The sequence below is a fragment of the Dryobates pubescens genome, chromosome 26, assembly GCF_014839835.1.
Source record: "Dryobates pubescens isolate bDryPub1 chromosome 26, bDryPub1.pri, whole genome shotgun sequence".
NCBI lineage: Eukaryota > Metazoa > Chordata > Aves > Piciformes > Picidae > Dryobates > Dryobates pubescens.
In genome coordinates, this window is record NC_071637.1 from 9406699 (window position 1) to 9430387 (window position 23689).

Sequence of the window (23689 nt, forward strand, 5' to 3'; positions counted from 1 at the left end):
GGATTGGACGTGGCACTTGGTGCCATGGTTCAGTCATGAGGTCTGTGGTGATGGGTTGGACTTGATGATCTTTGAGGTCTCTTCCAACCTTGGTGATTCTGTGAAAAACACTGGAGCTACTCATACATACAAAATGGTGTTCCCGCATCTGTTTTCTACATGTTTGTCTTCAGAACCTCATTGCTCTTTCAACACCTAGAGAACAGTATCTCTGATGCTACTTGTGAATTTTATAACTGGTTCTAAATTTGTGTAAAATAAAATATGACTGAGGCAGAAATATTAGGGCTAGGCTGTTTATAATGACATGAGCAGAGTTCAAACAGATTTTTAGCATGAAGTTAGAGGCAGTTGAACCATCAACTTGGTGACAACCAGGAGCCTTGAGTGGCTGCAAATTTGCATCAGATGAACTCCTGTTTTATGAAGATGATGTTAAAGCTGCAGAGGTGACCAAAATGTATGTCTTTGCTAGGAATTTCTTTCCTGATGAAACTCAAGTCTTGTACTTCCTGGCCTTTGTGAGGTTAGAAGTTGCCTAATGAGGCAGCTGGTTGTACAAGTTGTGATATGCAAGCAAAATATCTCCTTTTAATCATTTTCCTTCAGATTTCTAGGTAAGAGGTTGGCAGATGAAAAGCCTAGTGATACATCTAATTGGAAACTAGTACAATGGCTTCCTGAACAATAGCTATTGTCTCATGCTCAGAGGCATGCTCGTCTATACTTCCATGAGCTTCTATACATTTTCTGGTTTAATTTCTTATGTTAACTGCCACACTAGGCAAGAGGTGCACAAGTCCTGACTGCTTTGAAGAGGGATTGATAATGAAGCCTTGAAATGAAGCAAATAGCTTGTCTTTTATTGTATCTGCTACCATCTCAGGGATCACTTTTATTTTGGAAATGGTCATCATTCTCTAATGATGACTTGGTTAATTTTTAGATTATCATTTTGTGTTGCAGTGTGCCACTATGCCTTGCTGCTACAAACATGCTAGAGAACTAAGGGCACAGACAAGCTGCCCTGTTTTGAATTACTTGAGGGTAAAAGCAAATCTAACTCCCCTGTATCTTTGCTAATACATGGCTATGAGATGAAAAAATAATGAAGAAATAATTTCATATGTATTGTCATTGCAAGGGTCAAGGTTGATGCTAAGTGACCAGCAATAAGTTCAAGGCAGATGCCTATTTCTATAGAAACAACATTTTTCTCTATATTCTAATTAGAATCTGACTAGAACAGCTGTATAGACTTCAACAAGTCTTAGATCTAAGTGCAGTGACTTTATTCAAATAAAGGGCTGCTTGAGAGAAGCCCTGGAGAAAAGGACTTAGGGGTATTGGTGAATGAGAAGCTCAACATGAGCCACCAGCGGGCACTTGCAACCCAGAAAGCCAACCATATCCTGGGCTGCATCAAGAGAAGCATAGCCAGCAGGTTGAGGGAGAGGATTCTCCTTCTGTGCTCCACTCCGTCTGGTGAGACCCCACCTGCAGTACTACGTCCAGTTCTGGAGCCCCTGTTACAAGAAAGATATGGACATGTTGGACTTACAATCCTGACTCTGCTGCTTGCCTGTCCCATGTCCTTTAGAACTGCAAACTCCAGCTGTAAGTACTGGCAGCCCAGGCTGTCCCTGGGCTCAGTGATGAGTTCACTGGCATTTGTGACCATCAGGTCCATCATTACATTCCCTTGGGTAGGGCTGTTTGTTATCTGGTTCAGGAAGTTATCATTGAGGCACTGCAGGACTCTCCTTTATTGCCTACAGTTTGCTGTGCTGTCTTCCCAGCACCTGTCAGGGTAGCCCAAGTCCCCCAGCAGGACAAGAGCCTGTGAGCATGAAGCTTCCTGTAGTTGGAGTAGGAAGCATTATAGCATTAAAACTTAAAGTGAATTCCTGGCTTGTGGATCATGTTATGCCTGAAACTTCAAGCAGTAGAATGACCTTAAAGTATGGATGAAATCCAAATCATACCTGAGAGAGATCTAAGATAAGTGAACTTTTTTGAAAGCCTGATTCATTCCTCAAGCTTCTGGCTGACATTCCTTTTGTCTGGGTGTTTAGCACAGAATAGTCCTCCCTTCATGGTAAGGATGCTTTGAACTTTCCTACAGTGAATATGAGCAGTTATTTCAGTCACAAAGACACTGTGTCCAAAGTCTGCTTGAAATTTGTGGCCATTCTTGTCTATGATTGTCCTCTTGTACTCATAGCAGATGTCCACCCCACTTTCCAAATCCTTTAGTGGATTTTTCCACTTCTGTATCAGACAAGCACAATAGGTTATCTTTTTTATTTATGAAACAGTTGCCTTACTTAAGTCTTCCTAATGAGATTTCTTACTAGTCTTCTTCAAAATTTACTAGTCTTCTTCAAAATGCTGTGGGAAAATAAAGATCATTTAATGTAATGTTTTATGACTCAAACTCTCAAAAGAATAACTATCATGGCTAGGTGATATGTGGGCTTCATCAAACAGCACAGCTGGCATATCAGATATAGTTTCCAGTCATCTCTATTTTTTTATTTGAGGCAAGGTTCTACTCTGGATTGAACAACCAAAAATATTTAAATGAAAAGTTTTATCTACTCCTCACTGATTTTTGGTTTTATGCCAAAGACAGGAGGGGTTGTCATATTTTTCTGTATATTCTAGGGAAAGGTGAATTGAAATCCCTGGAGGTGTTCAAGAGGGGATTGGACGTGGCACTTGGTGCCACGGTTTAGTCATGAGGACTATGGTGACAGGTTGGACTTCATGATCTTTGAGGTCTCTTCCAAGCTTGGTGATTCTGTGTGAAATCTGGAGTTACCAGACTCCAGTGCTCATCTAGGAGAATAGTAAAGATCCTACATTCTACAGATGGGTAGGTGGGTAAAGCAGGAGAAAAGCTATTTCCTCTAAAGGTGAATATCAGAATAAATAGCTGCAAAACAGTGATGAGTAAATGTACCTTGTAAATGATTTTTTTTTTCCTTTTATCATCAAAGATATAGGAAAAAAAAAAACAGAAATATTTTTTACAACAAACTACTTTCCTGTGTGAATACAGAGTGATAACTCTTTAGAAAAATGCTAGCTGTGAAATGTTTGAAAGAAGAAAAATAAATCTTTTTGTTTCATTGAAAAACTAAGGAACTCTTGAATTGTGAGATAAGAAAGGCCAAAAAAAAAAAACCCAAAAAATCAATTCTGTGAAGGACATCTGTTTATATTTTCTTTAATCTGGAAGGATGAGAAAAAAAAATAAGTTAGTGGTTTGCTTGTTTTAAATAGAAATAAATGAAAGCTTTTTGAATATTGTGACTAACATATCTGGGGAAACAGAGGTCTTAACTTGCACAGATCATTCTTTTTAGCCTATAGCTTAACCCTTGGATTCAAATTCAAGGAATCCTGGCAACAAATTGACACTACCAGTTGCCACTGTGAACCTGTTTGCAAAATGCCTTTGTATTCTGCATGAATACTTTAGGAGTCTATGAAATAAAATATAAACCAAATGCTTTGGCAAATTGTGGCCATTCTAAGGGTCCATGTACTAGTAACACTCACCAGGACCTCTTAATGCATTCCAGTGATCATGCAAAGTGTATAAACTTCCTTGTGTATGCAGCACTTAGAGGAATGTGAAGATCATTTTCTTCTCTTTGCTGCCCATCACACACATTAAAGATGCTCTTCACCTTTTAGTGGCTGTAATGCATTAAGGCCAGATCACCCAGTTGAATAAAACAGCCAAGGTCTTTATTTCCAAGGACAGATACATTCTAATTGGGGCTGTTCGGTCTGGAGAAAAGAAGGCTACAAGGTGACCTTATTGTGGCCTTCCAGTATCTGAAGGAGGCCTATAAGAAGGCTGGGGAGGGAATTCTTAGGATATCAGGTAGTGATAGGACTAGGGGCAATGGAATAAAGCTGGAGGTGGGGAGATTCACACTGGACGTGAGGAAGAAGTTCTTCACCGTGAGAGTGGTGAAGCCCTGGAATGGATTGTCCAGGGAGGTGGTTGAGGCCCCATCCCTGGAGGTGTTTAAGACCAGGCTGGATGAGGCTCTGGGCAGCCTGATCTAGTGTGGAGTGTCCCTGTCCATGGTAGGGGGGTTGGAACTAGATGATCCTTGTGGTCCCTTCCAACCCTGAACGATTCTATGATAACTGTGAAAGTTTGGCAAATAGGTTATTGGAATGCAAAGCATTTGGTAGCTATTAGCAGGGAAATTCAACTGCTGCCATGCCACACCTTTCTGGGTTCAGTGTTTGAAGAGAAAGGATCAGAAGAATTCTTCTGGCCATATTAATAAACAGGCTGTGGAAGTGAGGATAAAGGAAAAAGTCAGCTGGCTTCCCCATAGGTGAAATATCCTGCATAGCAAGTCTCTAGCTATTATTCTTGTTGCCTCTGTGTGACCTCAATAGTTATTTATCATTCCTCACAGTTGAAATGCTGCTTTCTCCATTAACTTCTATCACTTCAGCTGTCACATTTGAATTTATCCTTTCCTAGGAAAAAATATTTATTTTCCTTTCCTGTGAAGTGGGAATGCAATGATTAGCCATACAATCAGGAGATGTTGATCTTCATAGAAAGTCTATATTTTATGACATAAATAGGAATTATACACCCTTAAACTGTATTAGTTACACTCCTTAGCCAGCCAGTGTGCAGAGAAACAGGCTATTTCAGCAACCTAATCTGAAGCCAGAGGAAAGGCTTGTGCTAATTTCAGTGTGCTTTGAATCAGCCCATAAGTCTGAAGTAATTATATCTTCAGGATTACAGCAATGAAAGAGGCCCCTTATCTTCAAGCTCTTCCCCTCTGAAGATACTTTTGTTATTTTGTTTGCTTTAAGCAGTTCTACTCCAATTCTTTTACCTTTTGGGAAGTAGATTGAAATAATGGATCTGCTTCATTTCTGTTTTATCACTGAATGCCATCATTATTGAAGGTAGGATTTTCCCCTGAGCTCCCAAAGGACACCAAATGATTTTGGCTTTATTTTTCACTATCAGTATGCCTGACTTTGTGGATATTGTTATTCTTTCACTGCACTAAAAGAAGCCACTCAGATGTGTTTGAGTAAGGAATCATCCTAGCGAAATGTAAATTATTCCAGAGGGTCCATCTACATAAGTACACATTAATCTACTTCTTAAATATGTAGTAGAGTCTTTCCCCTGAGGAGACTGTGGAGCTGTGAAAATATGTACCAGTAATTAATTACTAGCCAAGAATAGATTAATATTGCATGCTAGGAATAATAAGACAAAATGCATATAACTAAGTGGTGCCTGTAGGATAATGTGAACTGGGAAGAAATAGCAGGCAGCGATGGTGTTATATTCAATATCCCATCAAAAAGAAAAGTGCAGTTTTTTATTTGAATGACATTTTTTTCTGTATAGCACAGCTCTTTATTTGCACAGCTCATATTTTAGACAAACGAAAACATTTTATTTTCTATTGCCCAGGAGAGCTGGCTTTATTGTTGCTGCAAAAAAAATAGTGCCGTTTCTTCTGTTGGGGACTGCCGTTGGATATATTACTGAGGTCTGTGCCTTGATATTAAATATCATTGCCCTGTCTGTGTTTGTGTGTAAACTGAAGATCAGAATGTGTTCCTGAAAATATCTGCCATCCACTATGCTTTGCCTTCTGTCATTTAAAGGCTTTGCCCAAGTCTCTCTGCACCTCAGATGTTCTCTCTGCTGATGCCTTTTTTAAGTGAAGACGCATCAAATGTCTCTGAAAGAGGTATAGATGGAGGATCTCTAGGTTTAACTCAAATATAAAACCCCATTAAGAATATCACATATGAATTGTGTGCCACATACTAAGTTGAATAAGAAAACCAGCAAGCTGATCTGATTTACAGTGTAGTGTAAGAGCCACTGCCACATTTGCTACCATTTCATCCTCTAGGGATATTAAGAGTTCTGATTTGTTTTTCATTGAGCATACTAACAAAGGACTCAGCTAGAGCTTATTTAACATGGGAATATGAAGTGGGAAAAGTTGTCTGGGTCACTGAATCTAATTTCTTGTGTTTGGAGTCAAGCATCTGGTCCAGGATATCCCTCCAGATCATAAGGTCTCCTGGCTTTTCCAGCTCCACACTACATTTTGGTGCCTCAGTAAACACAGAACATTGTTACCTCTAATACAAAAAGAGAATGTAATATGCCTCAAGACAGCAACAGATGATGATATCCAGGAGCCCACAACTATTCCAGCTATCTAGCAAAAACCATGGCACTTGTTGGATGAGGCATTCCATGACACCAAAGGAATAGGAGTGTGCAAAGATCCCTGACTGCAGCCTGGGTGAGTCTGTTCCGTAGCAAGGAGAGCACTGGGAAGGCACAGCTTGTGGTGCTTCTAATTTCCTCTGAAGGCAGAGCTAAGTAAGCAATACTCAGTCTAGGCTGAGAACTTCCATGACTATCTTTACTTTTTCAGAACCAACAGGTTCCTCCTACCTGAAGGAGAAGGTGAAAGCTGGCACGGACTTGCCCCAAACAACCCTCATTCTTGTACCCCTTCAGACTGCTGATTTTACTCCAATTTGCAAGCCATGAAATTCTTCCACAGGATATGTAGATTGCAGCTCACTAAATGTGTCTGCCTGCATGTTTGCTCTCAATATTTGCTTCTTGCTTTGTCCACAATTTGAAAAGAATCCTACTTTTACCTTGGGAAATACATTTCTATCTTTTTTCTTCTTTCTTTCTTTTCTTGTGTTTGGGGTGGGGTTGTGTTGTGTTTTTCCTTCTGGAAACCAGTTCAGAATTGTAGAATAGATTACTCCCACATAATTGAAGATCTACTGCAGGCTTTTCTTCTTTCACTTCCAAGTGTATAGAGCACCCTTTCTAATAAGGGATAAAAAACCACATTAAAAAATCAGGATGTGGTCTTTCACCTGGGCAACAAACTGGGAAGAGGACTGGGAAAACCTGCATTAGAATGTAAGGATGGCTGCAAGCAAAGCAAGTGAACAGCATAGCACAGTACTTCAGGAGAGGTTTGTCAGCTCTTGTTTTGGAGTGGCTGGATTTGTTGTGTGGATATAAAGCAACCCTCATTTTCCACTGGGGGTAAATTCAACATCTGTTTGCCTAGCTCATTTTTTTTAAAAACAAATTTAAGTGGAATAAAATAACAACTTCTGCCAGCATCTCTGAGATTAAGATGTTTATACTCCTTACTGGAGCAGGGGAATGTAGTGTGAGGCTTAAAGTGTCCTGCGTTCTTCTTTTCATGAGCAACTATGGCACTTTGCCAGCTGAAATAGTCTTAAAATCTTCTCCTTTTTTCCAGAGAAATTGAAACCTGGTTGGTTTCACCCCCCCTCCCCCTTCTCTAGATGCAAAGTATCAAAAAACAGCAAGTATAGCATCAGACAGTAGCTCCTAGGAAGTGTAAGCATTTCACTTCATCCTATGCAGCATTTCTCAGGAAGGTCATTTAGAGAAGAAAGATCCCACGGCACATTTTCTCTCCTGCTTTATGAGTTGTCTGCACTTTTTTAGCATATGGCTATGCATTTATCTGCTTTTGCTTATGTTACAAAAGCAAAGTGGAGATAAGGGAGAGGAAGAATACCCAGTCAGTTACCTGTGTGTTTTTGCAAGTGTTTGCTACAGTGTTGTTTGTGGTTTTCTCCCCCCCCCCCCCCCAGCACTTTTCTGTTCTAAGCATTAACAGCTTGGGAAACAGATGTCTGTGGTATTTGCTGTGTGTATATAAGCTGTTGAAAGAGCGGAATGAATATTAGTTTGATTATACAGGGTCCTATTTGTGCTCCTAAGTTAGCCATTTATTATAAGGACAGGTTCTAGTGTGCACTAAACACACATTTGCATGATTGAATGTGTTATTGTGCTTTCAAATGCCTCTTTGTGTCTGCAGTTATTCATGACCACATGATCTAGTGGCTAGAGAAGGAGGCTATGAGTCTGCAGACCATAATTCTTGTGCTGGCTCCACCACTACTTCATCACATGGCATTGGGAAATAGCTTAGGGGGGGTGGATGGAGGTGACACTAGTCAGGCAGCTATCTTGCTGACATGCAAATGCTAGCCATTTTTGCTTTACTCTGCAGAAGAAATCTTCTGAATACTTGCACATATATGAGTAGCTGCCTGTGCTTTGTGGTCTGTACCACAGTGCCTTAACAGTAAAACAGGAACTCAGCACACGCCTTTCATGTTGCACGGCTCGGAGTGAGTTTTGGACATGTTCTGTGTCTGAAACACACTGAAGGAGTAACTGCCACTTATGCCCTATCTAGGCAAATGGGAGTGGGGTGTCTTTAAAATTTTGCAAGGTACAGCCAGGACTATTTGTTTAAAGTTTTGCTTTATAGTTTGTGAAAGGACTGCAAGAGACTACAACACAGTCCCCTGAGGGCACAGCTACTGTCTGGTGATTTCTCCTTTGAGGAACAGAAAGGAATGAATGTAATGCAGGCAATTTGGTCTTTCTCACGAAAGCATGAGACACATCTGAGAAGCAGTGGCATCAATATAGATGTGCTGTAAGGATATCCAGGGTGCTGCTTTGGTCACGTTAAGAGGCTTGCCTGATGCAATTCTTTCACCATCGTTTTAATGCTTGGTGTTGGCCACTGCCAGATGAAATGATAGATTAGCTGAATCTGAGCTGGGCAGTTCTTTTCATGACCTTATTCTCCTCCAATGGACAGTTTCACACACAATGAAGTGGAAAAAAAAAAAGGTCTCTTTTTTCCTTAACTTTGTAATTTCCTGCTCCTTCTTCAGCCTTTGCAACAACATATCACAGTGTCAAGATTTGATTAATTCAATGAATTATTACAGAACTGGAGCTGTCAAGAGGTTGCCAGTGTGTTTTGATTGATATTCAATTACTTTTCATGTAAACAGCAATGATTTTAATGTCCTTATTTTCCAAAGTTATTTATGAAACAAATTTCCTGGAGCCTGTCAGAGAAAGAGTCACTACTGAGGGCTTAGTCACACGTGGCACAATGATGATTAGAAATGAAAGGTAAAATTTGCTCTCTATAAGGACACAGAACAACAACAAAATAATTTTTCTAATGCAAAGAGTCCCTCTAACTCAGCCACATCAGAGCATCACATTTAATAATGCACAGGACAAAAGCAGACTGGTTGCTCTCTCTTCATTCCTAGCTATACAGTATTTGTACACCTACCTGATACTAACAGTTGATTTTTATGTGGCCTATGGATTTCTTATGCAAAACAGAGCAGGTATGAGCACTGGAGATGACTGTGGTTTCTTCATTCTCATCACTGAGCACTTCTCTGAACAGTTCCAACATCAGAAATGATTCCACAATGACCCTTCAAGGAGCAAATGCTTTATGTACCCTTTGTGACCAATAGGGTCCAAGCTATTCCTTCTTTTCTTAAAAAATCCTACCAGAGGGAGAGCCTTGAAAATGTCAGTTTAACACTTGAGAACAAAGCTGAATATGGTCAAATATGGCAACGTTTTCCAGGATGTCATCAAAATGTCAGTGACTAATAAAAAAGAAATTAGTTGCTTGACCTTACATAGTAAGCAAAAGGATCAAAAATGCACATGCACTGTACCCTGCAACTTGTAACTGCAATGTCTTCTACACTTGTTGCCTTTTTCTTAATGAGATCTGCTTAAAGCTTTAATGAGATTGAGTGCTGCAGCTCTGCTATGAATCAGTGCCAGAGGTTTGCTGGTTGTGAAATACCAAATCTGCAGCAAGGCAGAAAAGATTCAGAAATCTCCTGAAGGCAAGATCCTAACAGGATGATTTTTGAAAGCCTTTGGCAAAGATGACTCCACTAGGCTGTTCTTAATGTCCCACTGGAATCTGCAGTTTGCTTCCTAAATTCACCACATCCCTATTTCTTGCATAAAATAGTGTTGAGTATTTAGCTTTATAAATAGGTGGGTTTGCCCTTCCTTTTTATTTTCTTTGTACAAATGGGATTATCCCACCAGTGCATTATGTATATTTATTAAATATCCTGGGATTTTTAATCATTGTCATGAACCTTGAGGGCTAGATCTTGGATTTCATTAAAAGAACTAATAATAAAGTGGGAAAGTTTAATTTTTCCAGTAGCTTAATGTCTTTATTTAAGCTTACTTTCCCAAAAGAAAGGAACTATGATGCTGAGCAGACATAGGCAGCTATCTGGAAATGTCTGCTTTCTTCAGAAGTCCTCATCTGCCCAGTCAGGCTGTTTCATTCTATTACCATATTTTATGAATTAAAAATCTGTATATAAATGTACACTTTAATGGAAATTTAACAGCATATGCAATGAAATGCAAATGCTTTCTTAAGTGCAGCATAGCATTCTTAATTTTCCACTCAAGTCATTTAGAAACCATTAGTTTAAGTGAAAAGCTAAGATAAAGCACATCCATGTGGTTACAATGGCTCCTCTGAAGACTGCACTTGTAATTGTCTGAGAAAGATAAATTCCTAATTGCATTTCATTACATTTTGTTACAGCTGGCGTAAGTGTGTTTTGTGGATACCTGCCTGCCAGATGGGTTTAAGTTATCCAAAGGCTATGTTTTCACACAGGAGCTGTCTCCTCTGTGACTAGATTTGCTAATAATTTATGAATGCTCAAAGTGCAGGTGACCATTTCAGCCAGATTCGCAGTGAAGCAGTGTGGTTTTAAAGCTAGAATAAAGTTAAAGTCTTCCAATTCTGTTGAAAACAAATGTAAATATTTGAAAAGGGCAGGCTCCGGCAGCTGGATAGAGATGTGGAGCTAAAGGTAGACATGGCAGGAGCTGCCACAGGCTGAAAAATCACCACTGCTCTAGATAAGCTTGTAGATAAATCCATAGCATTGGAAGAATAGCTCAGTGTTGTAAATCTGCTTGCAAAAAGAAATGGCCCTAAAAGGAGCTCACTCACCATAGGGTAACATCTGCAGCTGTATTCAATGTAACAGGAAGGTATTAGCAAAACAGTGACAAAACATTAGGTTCCCACTGCCAAATGTCACTGGTTGCCTAGGACTTCCCCAGGAGAATGCACAACCACAGCAAATGCTGTGAAGCTGTGTACCTGCTGAAGCCAAATGACCATATCTGAGGGGACTGCAGAGGTTGGTAAATGAGAATACATCTCTGAAATTTGAGTTCTCTCTCTAGCACGCCATAGCTATAAGGACATTATTGCCTAGACTAATTTAAATGTAAAACCCTCTCAAAGATTAAAAACCTACTTGCTTAAATAGTAATTAGGAACAAGCAGATATTTTCATATCTAATATTCAAGAGAAAGGAAGCAAATGGAAATAACTAAAAGCCCCTCTCAGCAACTCAATTTTGGGAGATCTAACTCAGGTGCAGATGTATCAAGGCCTTGCTTTGAAGGCACATGCTTTTACAAATAGGATTTCTGAAAGCTGAAGCATTAAGGCAACCACTAACAACACAAGGAGGGCAGTCTTGAAACTCAGTTTCTTTTTCAGTAGTACTACAACTCCTGTACTGTCACAAAATAGTGGAACTAAACTTCTTGTCTATAACGGTTCTTGGCATTTTTATGTCTTCCTGTACTTCCCTGTTATAGCAGCAGAGCATGGTGTTTGGTTTTTTTTTCAAGAACAGTCCATTGTTTTTCTTCAGTTGAGGAGCTCATTAGCAAGATGCTGCATCCTCTGAAAATATGAAGACAATATTAAATTGTTTGTTTGTCAGAAAACAGCCATGCAGAATTGCCCAGCTGCTGCTGCCTCCCTGGAAATTCATTGTTATGACTGTGCAACATGGGCAGGATTTCCTAGCCTGGGAGGAGGCTCCTTTGACAGAGCAAAAATGTTTTAGCAGGACACCTGAACACTTACGGTTTAGCTGTTAGGAGAGGCATGTTTCTCAAAGAAGCAACGCAACTAGGCTGGTATAAGCAGGATAAGAAGACCGCTTCTATGCAGCTTTATCTCTGTATACCTTGCAGGAAAGTGCAGGAATATCTTGCCTTATGTTTTTGTTTTGTTTTTCTTTTTTCTTCCTGCTAGACAACCTCCAAAAATACTGTTAAAGGATTTCTTTACAACTTGATGATTCAGAAACCAAGCAGCCACCATTTATTTTGCTCCATCTGCTACATTAATTCTCATCAGATCTGCGCTGTCTGAAGAGACAGCAGGTGTCAAATCTGAAAGAATAATTTCTGTTAGTTTGTTTAGTTTTGTTGCCATCTCCCTCAACATGCTTTGCCGGATAATGCATCTAAAGATGCTTGACAATCAAATTAAAGATGGATATTTTCTCTAGACCTATTTTAAAGGGTGTGCTTTAGAAAGTAGATGTCACTTTTTTTCAGGCTTTTCTTAAAGGTGAGTGTTTATCAACCCAATCCAGCACCCCACCAGCTTCCACAAAGTAGCTATTTGCTCTAAACACAAGATCTTTGGTCTAATAGAAAGAGAAGAATTACCCTTGGCTCTTTTATTTACTCATTTTTCAAAGCCACAGCTGCAAAACCAGGATGAAGATGTGTTTTTTTTATTTGTACTAAAATTTCACCTCTGTGCAACTGAAGTTAGGTGCAACAGAAAGATCTCCTCTGATTGCAGTGGTTTCAAGAGGCAGCTTTTTTCCCAAAGCCTAAATCTGGCTGCGTGTAAGTAGAGCAACATTGTAACATGGGCCATATAAAAGTTCACTGAATGCACATCATGAATCTTACTTTAAATATCACTGGGAAGTAAGTTGTGTGTGTTGGGTTGGGTCTGGTTTAGGGTCTGGTTTCGTCTGGTTTTTTCCTAGAGGTTACACAGAGCTGTTCTGAGCAACTAGGTTACTAACACGCAGTTTAACACTCCTTGTCTTTATTTTCATCTGCTTGTTATTTGGATGCAGTTCTCTTCTCTTGACCTCCCCAGCAGGGATGCACAAATTAGCTTAAGGAGCTGATTGTAGGATTTCTAACTTTAAAAGAATTATGTGTCCTGAAATTACCCTTTTTAACTCCCTTTCATTATAGATCTGGTCTAAACTCATGAATTAAATGGGAAGATTCCTACTGACTTCTATAAGCATTGAATCAGGCCCTAAAGGCAGTGAATTAAAATCACTTTAATAACACTTTTCCTGTGGCTTTCATTATGCAAATATCCAAACACCTCAAATACCTTCAAGGACTTCTGTGGGGGGAAAAAAAACTTCACCAAACCCCATCAATGTTTCACATGCATTAACATTAAGACATGTAGCTCTGTCCCTTGACTGAACTGGTATTAGTTGAATTGACTTGCTGCAGTGTCTGCCATCCACCTGGGCTTCAAAGTTCTTCAGCCTTTGTTTTTGTGTAAGATTTATTCTCATCCCTTCCGTTTTGATTATGAATTATTCTGCTGTGTAAAAGGCTTGTGAAAAATACTGGTAATGTAACTCAAATTATCTGATCAAACGATTTTCAGGTAATTATTTGATTGCAGAGTTTATCTTCAAACTTTTTACCTTCCATTTGCACTTGGCTGCGTTTACCATCAGCGGTATAGGGAAAACTTAACACACTCTGCTCTCCCTTTCGTTGTTTCCATGTCAGTTCATTGGTGATTTATTATTGCTAAAGACAAAAAAGTAACATATGCTCTGATCACTTAATAAAATCACTTTGAAATAGTGATTTGAATGCAGTCTTGACAGGTCATATGCTCATCTGATAAAAATTGATGGACTCATGGCAAACACTGTATGGCTTTGCTGATTTATACCTGTCTCAACCTTGAGTTATAAAACTGACTTTAATTTTGTCTGGAGTGAAATTCTTATGAAATGCCTATCACTGAGGAAAACTATATTGAAATGCAATCTGCACAATTTATATCTGCTACTTTACAGAGACTTGTACACAGGATTTCTGTTTATAGAGGAATCCTAAATCAACAAGTCAGTTGGACTCCTTTCATTGATACCAGAGTTAGGCCATGTGGCCATACAGAATCATAGAGTGATAGGGGTTGAAAGGGACCTCTGTAGATCATTTATTCCAATGCCCCTGCCAGAGAATGTTCATCTAGAACAGGTTGCACAGGAAGGCGTCCAGTTGGGTTTTGAATGACTCCAGAGATGGATACTCCACCACCTTTCTGGGCAGCCTGTTCCAGTGCACTGCCACACTCAAAGTAAAGAAGCTTCTCTGCATCTTTAGATGAAATTTCCTATATTCATGTTTGTGCCCAAGTATGTATGGTTTATATTTTAAGTAGAGAAGCAGATCTTGGGGATGAGGGAATGATATCGCAATCATCCATTAAGGACTGCACCAGCTTTTATTAACTTGCTTGAATTGTGGATTTGAGCCATTATCTGCTCTATTACCATTTGTGGGGATTGTGGTCTAAGAGAGTCTTGGCTATTTATGCTGTGGTGAAGTTGCTCTGATGCATCAGTTGGGTCAGCATCTGAACCTTTAGCGTGAAGATGCCGATGATATCTCTCCTTCAACGTTCAGAAAAGAATTTCCAAGGAGACAGTGATAAGGTTCAGCTACCTTCAGGTTTTAATGGAACTGAGACAAGTTACCTCTTCAAGTCTGGTTTTTTGGTTTTTTGTTTGGTTTCCCCCCCCCACTGACAGTCAGTTAGTGTCTTCAAGAAGTCATTCAAGACCTGAACAGAAATTATTTGTGGCAAATAATGGCAATTCATGGTAACCAGTTTACAGAGTATATAGACCTCATGTCAACTTCATGACGTTTACTTATGTTTGTTAGGAACTTCCCAGCTTTGGGAAAGATGCTGTGCAATCCCTTGGGTGTCACAGGAAAAAAATTCATAGGTGTATTAATCTCTGTGGTATGGCAGGATCTTGAATTTAATCCTGCATGATTTTAGTTAGCTAAAAAAGGCAGAATCCTGCCTGGACTGTGTGTTAGCTATGGAGATTCCAGAAGACATATTGCAGTTCCTTATGGTTGATTGCTGATAAAGCTAACCTGATCAGGAACATAAAGGTAATAAAAACCATTTTGTCTTTTGGGAGTGTAATACATCTGAAACTTGCTTTCAGTGTCACTTGATTGTCAGAGTCATTCTGGCATCCAGATGATTGCTGTTAGACTTAAAACACTTTCTTTTAACTGAAATTGCTGTTTGTTCCTATACAAGGGTTGGGTCTTCTGGCCCATATGTGCTCAATATTAGGACAAGGCAGGAACAGAGACAGCCTTAGGCTATGTCTATGTTAGCTGGCAGTTTGATGTGACAGGAATGGATCTACACAGCCAGTCATCCTGCTGAGGATGTGACATCCCTACTAGACACAGAGTTTTCACTCTGGACTAGTTTGTGAGGTGTGAACACTGGCCAGTAGATAATATGGGAGCCACATATCTGCCTTGTGTCTTCTGATGTAGTTTTATTGACAAGAAATGTACTTTCACAGTCAAAAGACCTCCCTATGCTGGAAGTGGAAGAGAGATGAATGGAAATGAGCAAGAGATCTGATTCTCTGGAGTGTGTCCAGAGAAGGGTGATGAGGCTTGTGAATGGCCTGGAGCACAAGACCTGTGAGGAGCATGTGGGGGAGCTGGCATTACTCAGTTTGGAGAAGAGGAGGCTGAGGAGAGATCTCATTGCTCTCTATAACTACCTGAAGTGAAGTTGGAACTAGGAGGGCACCCTGGGGGATGAATCACCAACCCTGGGGGTGTTCAAGTGATGTGTGGACCTGGTGCTTGGGGATGTGGTTTAGTGTTGACCCTTCAGTGCTGGGTCAGTGGTTGGCTGGATGATATTTAAGGTCTCTTCCAACCAGACATATCCTGTGATTTTCTGTGATTTTGAAGCTGCGCTTCTGATATAAATTAACGTGCTAATGTGCATGTGTCTCAGTTCCTGCACAGCAGAAGTTGATAAGGGCTGTAAGACTTGTCTGTGAATTAGAAAAGCCATCCTGGGTTTTTATTTTTGAACATTTTGTCTGACTTTTTGACCAAAAGGAGAGGGGAGGAAAAAAAAAATAACAAGTGGGGCTGGGGAAAGATTTCCCCAGTTTTTCAGCCACTCTTTCATCATAGAATCATAGAATGATTTGAGCTCGAAAGGACCTTAAAGATCATCTAGATACAGTCCTGCTGCCATGGTTAGGTAATTAGTATCTATTAGTCCTGCAGCTCTTAGCTCGAGCTTTAAACAGCATACTGTTGTACTTCTGCCACTGTGTAATCTGGATGCATTTCTGCTATACATCATACAAGTTATCTCCAGAGTGACCATCATTTTTACCACTGTGCCTGCACTTCAGTAGCAAAAATAACTGAAATAAGGGTTGAAGGCAAAAAGTAGTTTATGTAAGTGCTTGCTTTTAAAGAAAGCTCTGGTACTGCAGAGATAATAAGCAGTTCTGTTTATTTTAAGTCCTTTTTATTTCCTTTCCCCCCACCCACATGTATTTACTGTCAAGTCTTACTGGGTTGTATTATCTTTAGGCTACAAAGCTCTTGGGAACAAGGGCCTGTTTTATCTTCTTGTCTCCAAAGCTTTGTGCATTGCTATGACACTGTAAGATCACAGAGAAGAGAAATAGAACTGACTTGGAGACTTGATAGCTTTTGCAGTAGTACAATGAATTAATTGATGGAAAAATCAAACTTAATGTAAAAATAACTTCTTGTGTGTTCTTGCACTTTAAACAGTTTATTTTCTCAAGGCTTTTTACAATAAGTCAGTAACTATTAGATAAAATTCTACATTTGAGTGACATTAAGTGCTGAAAATACAATATCAAAAGAAGTCAAGGTATTCAGTGTGAATGTAAAAAGGTAATCTTGTGCAGCTTATTGAGATCTATTCTAAAATGTGTATACTTGGTTCCTCATGCTTAAATGGCATCAAAATTTAAAAACACTGGTCTAAAAGGGCTGTGAGTTAATGTATTTTATATAACTCTTCCAAAACTGGCACTTACTCAAGCAGGTATGATTTTTATGGGCTACTGAACACTGAGAATTGCCCAAGCACATTACCTTAATAAAACAGTTGTATCTGAGATGTTTGGACCAAATCCAGCGTGAAACATTTGTTGAACCTGAAAGCCCAGACATTTGGGTATTTCTTATAATGATTTGAACACAGAATCACAGAATGGTTTGGGTTGGAAGGAACTTCTGAAGGTCATCCAGTCCAACTGCCTTTGCAGTAAGCAGGGGCATTCTCAATTCGGTGAAGCTGCCCAGGGCCCTGTCAAGCCTCACTTTGAATATCTCCAGGGATGGGGCCCCAGCCACCTCCTCGGGCAACCTGTTCCAGTGTTCACTGTCACTGAAGTCAATGATTTTAAGGCTCATAAATTGCCTTGATTTTGTGAATGGGACCTATTTCTGTGAAAACTTGCTTAATCTGTAAGCAAAGAGCTTTTAAAACAGCAGGGAAATAACAGCTTGGGTTGCTTTTTAAGGAAGTAAAATATCAGTTTTATCTGGAAAACAAAAGGACAAATTGGTTTGGAGCAGTGCCATAAAATCAAGGAGTCAACAACTTCAGAAACATATAAATAAGATATTCTTATGCAGTTCTTTAAATGCCTGAAATAACTATTGAGAGCGAGAAATTTTCACTTTAGGAACAAAGTATCAGAAGGTATTGGCAGCAGAGTAACCAAACAGAACACTGAGCTATGGAAGCTATTGTTGCCAAGACAGTAGCAGGGAGGCATTTTGTCTCACCCCTGCCAGCACTTGAGTTTCCTTTGCACGATTTGATGGTGATACCGGCTGTGCAGACTTTGTTATTCTGAGTCCTGCCTGCAGGTTGCCTCCTACCCATAGCATGGCTCTAAGAACAGGCATGACCACCTGCCATGGAAATCAGGAATGAGACATTTCAGATCCCTTCATGTTGCTCTGGCCTAGACTTCCTCAGCCCTACCAAAACTGTGGCCTTGTTGAATCTGAAAAGAAATTGCGTTGCCAAAAGCACACTTTAAAATTGGGGAATGTCCCTCCCCAAACAAATTGAGATGTTGGAGGTTGTTTTAACTTTTTAGAAGTCCCTGTTCTCTCTCTATTTTTGTCTTGTAAACCCCCTATAAATGAGGGGAGAAATGACCCTTACTAGTCTCGTGCATGGTGTTTTGCTGAGCACCTGAGTAGAGGCATTTTGGAAGGGGTGTTTTTAAAGATCATAGACAGCAGAATCCCCAGCTTCTGAAGGGTAATTTACTAATGTACATTTTAAATATGAAACAGATTTTTATTTGTAAATTTTCTCCCTTTTTCCTGTATCTTCTCTTCTGTTATCTTTATCCTGAAGATGGTAGGTGGATGAAAATCATAAGTAGCATAACTTCAGAGACCTGCTGACCAGTGCTAGGTACGCTGCACCAGTTTCAAAGAGCAAAATTACATCAGGATGAGTTAGCTTCCTTGAATACTGCTTTAATTGTAGATTATTATATTCTTTCCATAAAATGCATAAGTAGCACAACCACTTGCTGTTACTCAGTTTCATATATTCTTCTTAAATTCTATTTAAATTGCAAGTCTCTGTTAATCTGCTTTCTGCTAGAAAAAGGTCAACAAAACCCATCAGTGAATATAGTCCCATCCCTCCTGGATTCTCGAGGCTAGAGAACCCTTTATGCATTAGAAGTGGGAATAGCAGGCATGTAACAAACCTTTAATGTTAGAAGAATCATTGCTGTCAGTTCAAATGGTTGGATTTAATTACAGCTGCCTGATTTTTATTATTTTTTTTTGTGTGAAATAAACTCATGACTTTTCTAATATGGAATTCATGCTGCTGCTGAACCATCTGAAGTAATTTTTTTTTTTCTCCCCATTTGCTTAATTTTACTGCCCTTAAATTTATTTTTATAGACTTTAGGGACTAAAATATTTAATGCATGAGAGAGCTCTGGATGTTTATAGAATATTTATTGGATGACATTAAGCAGATATTCCTTGTCGGTGTCTGTCTCCAATCATAGCCAGATTTCTTTTTCCACTCTTATAAGGCAAAGAATATGTATTAAGAGAGTTTCATTTTGCATGTCATTGGGAGAACATAAGTGTACAGCAAGATGAAAATTCACCAGAGGTGGATGCAACACTTTAAATCCAGAGATAGGGGCTGGAGGTCTTTTAATATGTATCTATCAATGACAGCAGGAACTTGAATATTCCTATGATTTATTGTTCAAATCTCCATGGTATCTTGGTGAAGATTACTCTGTTTGGGATTTATAAACCTTTTTTTTCCCCCTTCTTCTCATAAACCTGGAAACAGAACTTTTATATGTTGTGATATTTAGTCCCAAGGCCTGTGGCCTATGTGATTTATAGTTCAAATATTAGCCTATTGCTATTTGGTTGAAGATTTAATTATAGCTCTTGAAATTTAAGAGGAGAATCTTACTAACTTTGTTTAGGTCAGAACTGAGCCATCACATCTACTGGGTAGCTAGAGGTTCCTTTTGTTGACTACTGCAGAAAAAGTGTGATCTAAATTAAGAACATGGATCCTTTTTCCTCTTAGATGATTTGATTTTTTTTTTTGCTGTTAGAATGTTTCAATATTATTAAAGTTCCTGTTAGTGGCATAAAAGACAATGGCAGGCACATATGTACCTTACTGATGATAATGTGATTTTTCTAGCAACTTGTATAAAATTGCTTACCACAGAGTTTTCAAACAAACCATTAATTTGGCAGAACTTTTCCTTGGGCTGTGCTTGATAGGTATTGACTGCCAATTTAACCACCAATAGAGTACTTTTCTTGAAGTACACCGTGTCTTTCAGAGCATTTTTCAGCAATGGCAATATTGAAATCTCATGTGAAGAAATAGGATTGTGTATAGTCTCCAATACTTTAATCAATGAGAAGCTGTCTGAAAGTATTCACTCCCCACTGTGAATGTAGTGTTTGTATGAAGAGACTTGATTTGTAAGGAATGTTTCATGTTCTCAAGAGAGTCTTGTTGAAGAGAATTCCCAGGTGCAATGTGACAGAATGGTTACCATAGAAATAAAGGAAAACAAACCCCAAAGAACCAGAACCTCATTTGTGAATTGGATATAGTGACCATGTAGTTAGATCAGACAATGATCGTAGGTCCCTTTCAGTGAATCTATTCTATTGCCAAAACAACATTAATTTTGGATTTCACAAATACTTTTTCCTGTTGTTATTCTTATCTGTGATGGATTCATCTCCTTCTTAGATGTTCAAACCTGATTTGTGTCACCGAAGCGCATGTAATCAATTTGGCAGGCATCAAAGAATATATTATAGAAGCATCTTCACAAATGCAAGTCACTTGCAGCCTCAGTAACACTAAAATGTACATTACTTTCAATCATATTCTTGTTCCTATTGTCAGTACTCAGAATCAGATTAAAATGCACTGATTTGATTTTTGTGGGGAAATATCCACTTGTTTGTAGGTGTGGTTTTTTTTTAATGGGTGAACAAGAATTTATACTGCTGTCAACCTCTCCCCTTCAATAACATTTTATTAATTCATGAATTTAAACTCTCAAACACTAAAGCTAAAATTAGATATAGAGACGGTGATTATTATGGTGTTTATTCAATGAAATTAAAGGCATGTTTAGGGGGGAAATAAAGAATTTCAATTAGTAGTACACAAACTCTTTATAAACTTCTCACTTAAACCTTGTTCATTAGTTCAGTAACCATCGTGTTTTCTACCAGAAGTCTTTTGTTTTACAAAAACCAGGCTGAGGAAATTCTTCCAAATTACACATTTCAGAATACTTTAAAAGGAAGGAGGAGGTTTAAGAAAGTTTTAATCTGAGTGCCTTGCACAAAGTGTGGTATGTGTTTTACTGCTTCACAGAGTGGAATAAACAAGTTTAAACCATAGAAGAACAGTGTGGGAGACAAGAAAAAACCCAGCCTGGGGTTTAACCTTGCTCATGTCAAAAACAGGGCAATACTTTTACATTATATAGAATAGAATAGAATTAACCAGGTGGGAAAAGACCTTCAAGATCATCAAGTCCAATCCATCACCCAACACCATCTAATCAACTAAACTATGGCACCATGTGCCTCATCCAGTCTCTTCTTAAACGCCTCCAGTGATGTTATGAAGCAAGCTCATTCTGTTCAGGTTATCTTACAGTTCTAGGTGACCTTTAGGTGACTAATTGGAAAGCCAGTCAGAGCAGGTGCAGTATGAAGTGGCTGTTTGCAGTATGAAATAGCTGATTATGTGGCAGTTTGTACAAAAGATATCTGGAACATTGGTCATGTTGTTGCTAACCTGTGCCAATTATTTATGACATTTGTTATTCTCTGCATGCTTTAGGGATTGTTATAAAATAAGTTCCTTGTACCACGTAATTGTAGAATAAACTGGAAAACGGTGCAGCCCATGGGATATTAGTGGCTTCTTATGTCCTCACTTGCAGCTGACAGACAAGCTGTGTTTCCACTCACTGGCTATGAGGTGAACATTGAGCACAGCTATGTGGAAATGTATGCTGTCAGGAAAGATCAACTATACAAGTCTTTTATGGTAAAGTGGTTATGTCATTTCTCTGTTGGAAGAAGCTGGTCCCCAGCTACATTTCCTAGGGTTTCCTGTTGATTTCCATCAACAGCTTTGAAGTCCAGTTGCAAAAAACCCATGTTCTTGTGCTTTTCACTTTCCTACTGGTGGCAGGTTTGACCATGTAGAAAACTACCACAGAAGTTCATGAATTAACATTCTCATGCTTGGAGGTGTTTTCTGTATTGAGCAGTGGGAATTATCTGGAGAGTGATATGAGTCGGAATCCTCTAGAGACTTGAAAATATTCAGTGGGTTTGGTTTGCAGCACCTAATCTGTAATATATCCAGCACCCAGCTTTCACAAAGCCTGTGGGATCCATGTAAGGCTCTGTTTCAGTAGCTGTGACTGCAAACCACGTATAGTTGATTTTGAGAATTCAACATTCCAAGACTTTGCCATGCTCTGTGGTTAGGAAAACAGAAAGTGCTTTCACTGGTGGTAGTAGTTCCACGTGCATGTGCTTCCATGTATCTGTATCTACCAAACTTGACAAAACAAAGAAAGAAACAAAACAAAAAAAGAAAAAGTAGTAAATATTTAACATAAGCAGTTTTAAGAAAGTTTCCCTTTAATTAGAGGGGTGTGTAGGCAAAGCAGGGGAAAAAAAGTCAGTTTTTTATTAGATACAACCATCTCATGGGATCTTTAAACTACATAATACCTTTGACAGTAAGAATCTTATGAAATGATGTGAAATTTTATGGGAAGCTGAGTAAGCATTTCTATACACAAGCATGTGAATTTCACTTTGATTTGCTTTTCCTGTGATTGAAGAACAATACAAGAAAAGTCACCTCTGCATATCAAGGCTACATGTATTTTTCCTCTGCAATTTCTAATGTGGATTTTAATGAAAATTGCCCCTTAAGGGAGAAGAGATGAGCAAACAACACAGTACATTATGAATAAGCTGGAGAGGTATTTATGAAAAGAAATGTTACTGCCATAGAAACAAATGTCATGCGCAATATAAAGCTCATCAAGAAAGACATCTATTTGCAGAGGCAACAGTGATGGTAGGTGAAGGAGGCAAATGGAGCATTGTAATTTGGAATGATGTGAATGCACTGAGGGAGAAAAGCAGATGGGACTGAAACAGTGAAGCAATGATGAGGTGGAATCAGGTGCCAGGAGCTGTGGCTTCTGCACAGAGGGAGCTTCTCCTTTTTTGTTACTTCTGTCACCATCCAGTCAGTGTGACTAGGCCACACAGAGTCTCAACATCATGAAGTGGTGCAAAAAACCCCATGCTCTCACATGACATATCCTAAAGCTATCCTTAAATGATGGTGGAAAAAAATGCCAGATTTGTAGTATCTTGCAATATTCTCCTCTTCACCTTTTAGTATACTCAGAAACAATATTATCTGTGCCTTTAAACCACAAAGTAATTTACTTGTTGCCAGGTAAGTTCATAACAAATCCACTTCAACAGCTTTTAATTTTTCCCCTCGGAGCTGAGTTTTCAGCATGAGTTCTACCTGATATGGAGCCAAGAGACAAAACCTAAACTAGCCTTACACAGCTTCTGTGTAGATATATTAAATTCATGTCCTACAACATACATTTTCAGTGCTGAAATCTGGCCATGGGAATCTGGCTGCAAGTATTTAAATATTGGGTATGCATGTGTGTGTGTATATATACACACAAATATATTAAAGGACTATTTTTTGATGCCAAAACCCTGACAGTTTTTGACTGTCCTGTTAAGTACTGTATTTAAAATTGTTGGAAAGCTGGAATGGATTGATTTAAATAATTTTTCTATCTGCTGTCTACCCTGGGTAATGTTTGTTTTCAAAGCCTAGCTATGCCCTCTACTTAATTTACATTTGAAATGAAATTATTATGTGTAGTTAACTGGTAAAACTTGAGCATTTTAATGGATTAAAAAAACAACTAATGACAAATTAGATTTTAAATCACAAGGAATTTCAGCTTCCAACCCTATCAATTCCACACATGCAGTTTATTATATTCCTGGAGACAAATGCATTTAACATGCTGACAAGTTCAATTTCCTCACAGCTTTATTACACAAATTACTTATTACAAGAGAAAAAAATGTCAAATGCCTATTGCTCTAAACTATGAGAATGCCTTTTGAGCAAAGCCACAAGG